General features: G+C 45.5%; 1 pseudogene; it reads right to left on the bottom strand.

Annotated features, from left to right (window-relative positions):
* Positions 1-3,140: 3,140 nt before the first annotated feature.
* LOC112607989 lies at positions 3,141-5,008 on the bottom strand (annotated as a pseudogene).
* Between the last annotated feature and the right edge of the window lie 5,965 nt (positions 5,009-10,973).

The following is a 10,973-nucleotide window of genomic DNA, read 5'->3' as shown; positions in this document are numbered from 1 at the left end:
GAAACTACCAGCAAACTACAGCCAGCCAAGAGAAAATGAGCAAACTTTAGCTACAGGACTGAGAGTAAGAATCAAATGTTTTTAACTCCAGATTTAAAACAAAAATAAGGCTAGGAATAAGAAAGATAAAGGTGAGAATGAGGATGACAGAATGTTACATACTATGACAATGTAGGAAAACTTGAACTGCCAAAAATAAATGGAAGAAAGGAGAGAGAATTTGGAAGTAGCATAAGTCTTGAAAGCTTCATCTGTAATTGCTCAGAATTTAAAGGTATCTTTAAGGGTGGCAAGTCAAGCAGAAGGATAAATGTACAAAGGTAAGCCCTGAGTCAGGTAATGTTATTTACTAAAATTGAATGGAGAAAGAGAAGGAGGTTAGACAGGAGGAAGAGGATACAGCTCATGTTGTGCATGGCAGGGAAGCAATAAATATTGCTTAAGAGGAAAGATAATATATAAAGGTGTCATTATAAAAATAACCATGAGAAAAATAAAACAGCATTTAAATAGCAGAAGACTGACAGAAACAACAGCAATGAAAAGCAAAATTAAACTTCTTAATTATTAACTACAACAGACATACAGAAAAATACATAAAACATGAATTACAGAATAATCAATAATTATAAAGCACATATGTATTAAGCACTACCCAAGTCAGGAAATACAACATTACTAGCATTCCTTCCTGATCATAATCTCTTCTCCTATATAGATAGCTACTATCCTGACTTTTATAGTAATTACATGCTTTTTTTGTTTATAGTTTTACAATCTATGTATGCATTTCTAGTTTTGCCTATTTTTGGACTTTATATAATATAATCATACTGTATTTATTCTTTTATATGTTATTTATTTTATTTAAAAATGTGTTTCAAGAGTCATTCACTATATTGCATCTATCTTTAGTTCCTTTTCTTGGAAGGATAGTATTCTGTTGTTTGAATATAACAACAATTTACAAGACTATACTTTCAGGGATATTTTATTTTATTTTATTTTGAGGCAGAGTCTTGCTGTGTTGCCCAGGCTGGAGTGCACTAGCATGATCTCAGTACCTGAACCCTCTGCCTCCCAGGTTCAAGTGATTCTTGTGCCTTAGCCTCCTGAATAGCTAGGACTACAGGCACACATCACCATGCCTGGCTACTTTTTGTATTTTTAGTAGAGACAGGGTTTCGCCATGTTGGCCAGGCTGGTCTTAAACTCCTGACCTCAAGTGATCCACCTGCCTTGGCCTCCCAAAGTGCTGGGATTACAGGCGTGAGCCACCACGCCTGGGCTGTACTCTTTTAATGATGTTTTCAGAAAAACAAAAGTTCTTATATTTAGTGTAAACCAATTTATCATGTTTTTCTTTATAACTAATGCTTTTTGAAACTAGATTAAGAAATCTTTCTCCATCCTGAGGTCATAAAGGTATTGTTTTTTATTATCTCCTAAAAGTTTTATAGCTTTCTCTTTCATGGTAGATCCATATCCTCTGGAGTTATTCTTGTGAGTAGCACTAGTTACTTTAAAAGGTGAGAACAAGGATCTAGGTTTAAAACAAGGAAAATTGTTGAAAGTGTATAAACAAAGCCGTAGACTCATCAGGTCCCTTTTCCAGCTGGGCATAACCAGGCAACAATCTCTCCAGATAAATGATCCAGGAAGGGCTCCAGACTTAGGCACATCAGGTGCACCAGATGACGGGGGTTTGTACAGGGGCTAAAAAGAAGAGAATGCGTGAAAGTTTGGTTCTTTTCTCTATCTCTGGACCCTGAACTCATGCAGCCAGGTATATGCTGCCTGGGAGATTGGAAAGTTCTTTTCTGAATAAATTGAATCACTCTAGAAAAAAAGACCTCCAGACAAAAACATTTGTGGATACCCAATACATAGGTCTACCAGATCACCTTATATTGTAGCCCAGTGCCTAACAAATTACCCCAAATATAGTGGCTTAAAACAACAAACATTTATTTTCTTACAGTTTGTCCAGGTCAAGAATCAAGACATGGTTTAGCTGGGCACCTCTGGCTCAAGGTCTCTCATGAGATTACAATCAAGTTATCAGCCAGGGCTGCAGTCTCATGCGAAGATTCAACTGGGGTAAAGATCCGCTTCCAACCTCAATTATGTGGTTATTGCTCACAGGATGAGTGGGTATCTCCACAGGGCCACCTCAGGACATGAATGCTGTCATCTCCCAGGGTAAGCAACATGAAAGAGAGCACCCACGATGGAAGACTAAGCTTATTTATAAACTAATCTTAAAATGGACATCCTGTCACTTCTGTCACATTTTATTTGATAGAAGCAAGTCCCTAACTCCAGCCCATACTAAAGGAGACATGACTACATAAAGGTATTGCGAATATTGGGAATCCCCAAGACCACCATGATTTCTGACCTCAACTACAAGCCTGGGGTCCCTGAGACACTGTCATATTTGACAATCTGTTAGAAGGACTCAGATAACTCACTGAAGAGGCACATGGGACAGTGTCCAGGAGAGTTGTTGTTTTTTTTTTTTTTTACTTCAGCTGTTGTTTATTGACATACAGGTAGGCTCTATAGCAACAGGCCCGGAGGCGCTGCAGTAGTTGGGGAAAATGGAAGGTGGAAGGTGGAGTGTTTGCTGCAGGACAGCTTAGTGGAGGGCAGGGACAGGTGCAAACTGGGGAGGCCCGGGGTTAGGGGAAGCAAGTAAGGGCCAGGGCCAGAGTCGGCTTAAATGGAACAACTGCCCCATACCCTAAGGCCCCTAACTCTCACTGGCTGTTTCCTGACCCCAGGCCAGCAGTGGGAGTCCTCTGGACATCTGTTTTCTAAAGGAATTGAACAGAGTTCACACAGGAAAAGAAGCTGTGACCCCCTTGCCATCTGGCTCCCGGGGCTTCCAGTTGGGCATTCCTCCTTCTTCCCTTGATTGGGTGGGGCCATATGATGGGCAGCCAGGCTCTGGGCTGTCCCACCAGAGCAGGCTGTAAACACGGCCATGTTTCAGCAAGGCGTTTATCTTCTCCTCTGGTGTCCCAGCCCACCAGTGCCACCTTACAGCCCAGGGTGAGCTCTACAAGCGTTGCTGGCCTAATGGATGGTTTGGAGAAAGGAGGTGGGATGGGCTGGAGGAGGGGCTCTGGGGTCTATCACCACACAGAAACAACACGCACGGTGTTGGTGAAGCCAGAGCCAGGGCGCCACCCAATCAGCGCAATGGCCACATCTCACTCCCTCCTTTTTTTTTTCTTTTTTTTTTTTTTTAGACAGAGTCTCGCTCTGTTGCCCAGGCTGGAGTGCAGTGGCGCGATCTCGGCTCACTGCAAGCTCCGCCTCCCGGGTTCACGCCATTCTCCTGCCTCAGCCTCCCGAGTAGCTGGGACTACAGGCGCACGCTGCCACGCCCGGCTCATTTTTTGTATTTTTAGTAGAGACGGAGTTTCACCATGTTAGCCAGGATGGTCTCGATCTCCTGATCTCATGATCCGCACGCCTCGGCCTCCCAAAGTGCTGGGATTATAGGTGTGAGCCACCGCGCCTGGCCCACATCTCCCTTCTTAAAGAAGCTTCCGGCCTTGTCAACATTCATGGCCAAGTCCACCCAGCGGTCCACATCCTCAGCCCTGGCCTCCTGGACTGGGTCCTGGCACAGCACAGGGAAGATGCCATGGTGCAGGTGGGCCTGACCAGCTGTCTGGGGATTCCGTGTCACAGCAATGATGGGGGCACGTGGGCGGTATCTGGCCACCTGGTGAGCAGACTTGCCAGACTTGGTGAGGACGATTATGGCCCCATTGCAGCACTTGAAGGAGGCCTCGTTGGCACCCACGGTGGTGGCTTTCGTGGGGTCGCTGGTAATGGTCGCCAGGCGAGGAGAGTTCCTCAAATAATTGCAAGTGGTAGATGGCGGCCTCTGCCTCATGGGCAATCAGGTGCTGCTTGCGCCCAGCCTCCAGATAGTCCCCTTTGGCTGTTTCTCCAGACAGCATGATGCAATTGGCTGCATTCAGGACTGCATTGGCCACATCACTGTTAATGACAGACTTCCCAGCTCCGCTGCACCACCCAATCATCATCTTCTGAGCAAGAAAGACCTTCTCTGCAGGAATCTCAATGCCTAGATCACCGCCAGCTACCATGATCCCATCACTGGCCTCTAGGATTTCATCAAACCTCAGAATGATTCCCAATTTTGCTGATTACCTTGATGTTCTTTCCCTTCTCTCCCAGGGCCTTCCTAACTTCATGGACATCAGATGCCTTGTGGATGAACGACGTAAACACCATATCGACATCCTGCTCGACCCCAAACTTCGGGTCCTGGATGTCCTTTTCTGACACAGCAGGCAGGTCCACAGCAGCCCCAGGAAGGTTCACACCCTTCTTGCTGCCCAAGGAACCACCATTTTCCACCTCCGTCACCAGGAAGTCAGCACCTTTCTGCTTTACCTGGAGAGAAATAAGCCCATCATCCACGTAGATCTTGCTGCCCACTTCCGTCACCTTGCAGATGTTCTTGTAGTCCAGCCACAGGATATTCTCATCACACTTTTTCATGTAGGCATTCTCCAGCATGATTTTGAGAGTGGCTCCCATCTTCAGCCCCACCTCTGCGGTGCTGCTGTCCTTGATGAGCCCCGTTCGGATCTCAGGTCCTTTAGTATCCAGAGCCAAAGCAACGTGCCGGTAGAGGATGGGGTCAGAAGCAAAAATTTCCGTGGCTGTGTGCACGTTCTTGATGCTCTCCACGTGGTACTCATGAGTTCCATGAGAGAAGTTCAGACAAGCCACATTCATTCCAGACTTAATCATCTCCTTCAACTTCTCCACCGATCGGGAAGCTGGGCTATTGGTACAGATGATGCCAGTGTTCCAGGCCGTGATGGGTGGTATGTGAATGTCCAGGCGGCACATGTGCTCCAGGAATGTGTCAGCTACATGGCATGTAGCTGCTGGGTCTGAATGAAGGCAGTCCCGGCTTCCCTATGGGGCTTCGACATGGCTGCTGAGGTCCTCTGGTGCTGACCGACTTGGGCTACACTGCAAAGGCGAAGAGGTCAGGAGCCCCGGGATGTGCAGCTGCTGTGCCCCAGGAGAGTTTTAAATGCAGAGCATCTAGTTGTCCTCTCCCAGTGGAGTTATGCAGACAATTCTTACTTCTCACAGTAACAATGTGTGATAATACACATGCAATATTCCCAGCCAGGGAAGCACCTCCAAGCCTTGGTGTCCAGCATTTTTATTAGTCATGTAGACATGGCTGACTGCCTGTGTGGCTGGCCTTCATGTCCAACCCCCTCCTGAGGTTGAGCTGACAATGCATGGTTCAGAACCCCTACCATATATCACACTGTTAGCACAGACCATCTGGCATGGCCCAAGGCCCCCAGGTAAACAAAGAACATTCCAACAGTTTAGAGATTACCTCCCAGAAAGTGAGAGTAAAGGCCAGATACTTCCTGGGGCAAGGTTAATACTTTTGTTGCACAAGCATGAATACCAGGAGGTGAGGATCACTGGGTGCTACCTTTCGGGTTTCCTACCACACTCACCATTTAGAAAACTTCCCAACCTGAGCTTCTGATTAGCTTTTAAGTGCCTCATTCTTATTTTTAAATTAATTTATTTTATTACTTTTTTTTTTTTTTTTTAGAGACAGGATCTCGCTCTGTCACTGGAATGCAGTGGTGCAATCATAGCTCGCTACAGCCTTCAACTCCTGGGCTCAAGCGAACCTCCCACCTTAGTCTCTCAAGTAGCAAGAACTACAGGCATGCGCCACTATGTCCAGCTTTGGTGCTTCATTCTTAAATATGGTTGGATGACCACCCCTTTTAGGAAAGTCTCCGATATAAGAGAGAGGCCAAAATAAACCATGAGGGAAAAGGAACTTAAAAGGAAACAGGCAACTGAGAAAATAAAACTAAACTAAAAAACCAACCAACAAACAAAATAAGACAACCCCTACAATATTGCTGGAGAGATCAAATATAGGATCCATAAGACAAAGAACAGGCTAATGCAGAAAAGATAACAAAAGGCCGGGCGCTGTGGCTCACGCCTGTAATCCCAGAACTTTGGGAAGCAGAGGCGGGTGGATCACGAGGTCAGGAGATCGAGACCATCCTGGCTAACACGGGGAAACCCCGTCTCTATTAAAAATACAAAAAATTAGCCGAGCGTGGCGGCGGGCGCCTGTAGTCCCAGCTACTTGGGAGGCTGAGGCAGGAGAATGGCGTGATCCTGGGAGGCAGAGCTTGCAGTGAGCTGAGATCACACCACTGTACTCCAGCCTGGGCAACAGAGCCAGACTCTGTCTCAAAAAAAAAAAAAAAAAAAAGATAACAAGAAAGGGCCCTTAGAGGTTAAAACATGATAAACTAACTAAAAATTAATAGCTTGACTACATTTTGGGAAACTGGGAAGGGGAAATGTTTGTGTATTGGTGTGTGTTGCAAGGGCTACGATCTAAGTTAGCTAAACCCTCATCATCCAAAGTAGTAAATCAAGGGTGGATTCAGGGCTTGTAGGGCCAGAAGCATACATGATTTGGAGGATGCTCTTTAAGATTTTTTTTTTTTTTGAGGCGGAGTCTCGCTCTGTCACCCAGGCTGGAGTGCAATGGCCTGATCTCAGCTCACTGCAACCTCCGCCTCCTGGGTTCAAGCGATTCTCCTGCCTCAGCTTCCCAAGTAGCTGGGACTACAGGCACGTGCCACCATGCCGGGCTAATTTTTTGTATTTTTAGTAGAGATTGGGTTTCACCATGTTAGGCAGGATAGTCTTGATCTCCTGACCTCATGATCCTCCTGCCTTGGCCTCCCAGAGTGCTGGGATTACAGGTATGAGCCACTGTGCCCGGCCAAATTTTTTTAAAATGTATTTTTTAAGACAGTCTCACTCTTTCACCTAGGTTGGAGTGCAATGGCATGATCCTCCTGCCTCAGCCTGCTGAGCTGGGACCACAGACACACACCACCATGTTTGGCTAATTTTTTTTTATTTTTTATTTTTGGTAGAGACAGGGTTCTCAATATGTTCCCCAAGTTGGTCTTGAATTCCTGGGCTAAAGGGATCCTCCTGCCTCGGCCTCTCAAAGTGCTGGGATTGCAAGCGTGAGCCACAGCACCAAGCTGAATGCTATGTAAGAAAATAAAATTCCAAATTCAATGGTTAAGAATAGGGCCTTGGAGAAGGCCCATGAAAATGAGGGACTCTGAAACTTAAGCTTTATTAGCTTCACAATAAATCTCCCTCTCTAGCCAACAGAAAACATCTAAAATTGAAAAATCAAGAAATAAGAGTTTTAAAACTTTGTTTAGAAATGCAAAGCAAGTTCCAAAAGAAAAATCTGAGTAAGTTGAATGTTAGGGGTTATGGGAATTGTGGTAGAATATGATAGGCCAAAGAATTGCTCTTTCTTTAGGCTAGAGTGCAGTGGCGCAATCTTGGCTCACTGCAAGCTCTGCCTCCCAGGTTCATGCCATTCTCCTGCCTCAGCCTCCTGATTAGCTGTGACTACAGGCACCCACCACCACACCTGGCTAATATTTTGTATTTTTAGTGGGGCTGGGTTTCACTATGTTAGCCAGGATGGCCTTGATCTCCTGACCTCGTGATCTGCCCGCCTCGGCCTTCCAAAGTGCTGGATTACAGGCGTGAGCCACCACGTCTGGCCAGAATTGCTCTTTCTTATAATAAGCCCTGAACACTATTTGACTTCTTGTCCTATGCAAGGACCTCCTGTTTAATTCATTTATTCTTTTATTCTCTTTTAACCCATGCCCCACTCCTTTGTTGTAGCACTGTTTTAATGTGTTTAATGGTATTTAAAAACAAATTAAAAAAAAAATTTTCTGTAGAGACCAGATCTTGCTATGTTGCTCAGGCCAGTTTTGAACTCCTGGCCTCAAGCAATTCTCCTGTCTCCCAAAGTGTTGTGATTACAGGCCTGAGCCACTAAGCCCAGTCTTAATGGCATTTTTTGATGATATGTTGAAAGAAATTGGCTGCTGACTCCTTCCCCTGAGATCAAACTTAAAGAAACTACAGGAATCCAGGAAATAACAAGCAAACCGTAAGAAGCTCTGGGTAGATAAAGGATTGTTTTGAACTGGTGTGTACGTGCATATTGGGGGAATTGAGGTGGTGGTGGTTGCAGCCTAGGACAGAGAGCATTGTCTAGGCTATGAGAGGGCAACTTGGACAAAAAGCTTTCTTTCCTCTCACCTGTGCAGCTCCCTGGCTTTGGGACGATCATCATCAGTTCGTTTTTTTGTTTTTTGAGACAGAGTCTTGCTCTGTCACCCAGGCTGGAGTGCAGTGATGTGATCTTGGCTCACTGCAACCTCTGCCTTCTGGGGTTCAAGCGATTTTCATGTCTCAGCCTCCCGAGTAGCTGGGGTTACAGGCATGTGCCACCATGCCCGGCTACTTTTTGTATCTTTAGTAGAGATGGGGTTTCACTATGTTGGCCAGGCTCTTCTCGAACTCCTCATCACCAGCGTTTACAACAGAATCTCTACTGTCCAGACGGGGTACCTTTAACTTACAATGTTTCAGCATTTATGAGGATAACATGATCAGGTAATCATGTGATAAATAAATACATATGTTTTCATACATCACTTGGACTGTGAAGATGTCAATAAATATAGTTTTAGGAAAAAGAATGCAAGGCCATGTCATGAGGAATTAAGGAACTGATGCTTAAGAAGACATATTGCTGGCCGGGCGCGGTGGCTCACGTCTGTAATCCCAGCACTTTGGGAGGCCGAGGTGGGTGGATCACGAGGTCAGGAGTTCAAGACCATCCTGGCTAACATGGTGAAACCCCGTCTCTACTAAAATTACAAAAAATTAGCCGGGCGTGGTGGCGGGCGCCTGTAGTCCCAGCTACTTGGGAAGCTGAGGCAGGAGAATGGCGTGAACCCAGGAGGTGGAGCGGAGCTTGCAGTCAGCCGAGATTGTGCCACTGCACTCCAGCCTGGGTGACAGAGCGAGACTCCGTCTCAAAAAAAAAAAAAAAAAAAAAAGACATATTGCTTTCTAACAAGTTGAAAGAAGATGACTAGATTACTTCTGAATAGCAGAGAAAGTGAAGTTGAAGTTGTACAAAATGAATCTGCCCTGAAGTGGGTCCAAGAAGGAACCATGAAACTGGTGACCATGAAACGAGAGGATTGATTGTCTTACGAAGAAGAAACTATTATTTATGTAAGAATTCTCCACAAAGAATTCTTAGAATTAATTACAAATAGCAGGGGCACAGTGGCTCATGCCTGTAATCCCAGCACTTTGCAAGGCTGAGGTAGGTGGATCGCCTAAGGTCAGGAGTTCGAGAGCAGTCTGGCCATCATGGTGAAACCCTGTCTCTACTAAAAATACAAGAACTAGCCAGGTATGGTGGTGGGTGCCTGTAATCCCAGCTACTTGGAAGGCTGAGCCAGGGAGAATTGCTTGAACCCAGAAGGTGGAGGTTGCGGTGAGCCGAGATTGTGCCACTGCACTCCAGCCTGGGCCACAGAGCAAGACTCCATCCCCTCCCCCGCAAAAAAAGAATTAATTATAAATATTCTAAGTAAATAAGGATATGTATGAAATTAAAACACAAAGTATATTCATAATATTGAAATATTAGAAATAACCTTATGTCTTTTAGAGGGAATGTTTAAGGCTTAGAACAAGCTTTGAGGAGAGTAATATTAGCAACATGGTCTATTAGAAGTCCCTAGCACTCATCTTCCTCACAAAGACAGTCAGAACAACTAATAAGCAACTATATTTTAACAAAAATAACAGGGAGAGTTCTAGAGTGTATCAGAGGACTAATAGAAACCCTGGTGAGCACAGAAACTCTGGATGGCCACTTAGAGAACAGAGAATGAGAAGAAATGCCAGGCCTCCACCACTGCATCCCCCAACTGGGATCAACTAGGAAGGAGGACTTCCCCTTATGGTGAGGTGGTAAGTAAGGGGATTCCATCAACACGTTGGACAGGTACAGACCTCACCACTGGGGCCCACTGCAGTCCTCATAGGCACTAAACCCTGCTGAGGGAGCTGCCTGGAATCCACATAGCTGTGCTCCCCCCAGAGATCCAATACTGTGCCCCACTCACTGTGACCCACATAAGGCACAGTTTCAGCCAAGGTGCTACATGACAATGGAATTAGAACTACTGCTGTAGTGTGTCTTGCTTCAGAGGTAAGCAGCCACTTCTCCCCATCATCTCTGAGGCTAAGCCACCACAAAACCACCCCAGCCTAGAGATCTGACAAGGTGGTGACTAGATCGCTCCACTGAACAGGTGTATCTCCTTGTAATCATTAAGTAATCTGTGGGGTAATACTTTGAGACCATGTGAATATCTTGTTCCCCATTAACCTTTCACTCAATGATTTTAGCATAAATTAATGGCCCTTGCCAAAATCAACTTTTACATTGGGGTTGTAAAATGGCAATCTTCCTAATTCTCTCATTTCTTTTTACATATTAGTTGGTATTTTGCTATAAGAGGAGTTTAGCCTTTCTTCTTTTCCCTATGCTCTTTAACTTTTTCAGTTTTGATATCCACCCCCAAAGCAAACTCTGGCACAAGAAACCTGGGTGTGGGTAGGTTATATGGGAGATGACACCAGAAAACACAGAGTTAGCAGGGTGAGTGACACAGGGCAGGGAGAAAAGCCAATTAAGGATATATTGAACATTTTGCTGTTGGCACCTGGGGCTCAGTCTCAATGAAACCGCGCTGAGAAACCATGTGAAATTGTTCCGAATCTTCCCGATTCCATCACTCCTTAGTGGCTACTCCCAGGGAAACCTATCTTCCAGCTTTCAAACGATGTCGCCCAGCAGCCATGGGCTGTAGGCAGTTCTTGAGAAAGACCCCAGACAGAGGAGAGAAACACAGGCGCTTGAGGTCAGGGTGTCGGAAACTGTTGACAACTGCAAGAGAATTCAGGTAGGCTGAGGGGACGTG

This window comes from Theropithecus gelada, chromosome 1 (genome assembly GCF_003255815.1).
Source record: "Theropithecus gelada isolate Dixy chromosome 1, Tgel_1.0, whole genome shotgun sequence".
Taxonomy (NCBI): Eukaryota; Metazoa; Chordata; class Mammalia; order Primates; family Cercopithecidae; genus Theropithecus; species Theropithecus gelada.
Note: the sequence above shows the minus strand (reverse complement) of the source record. Positions and strands in the feature narration are given on the sequence as shown.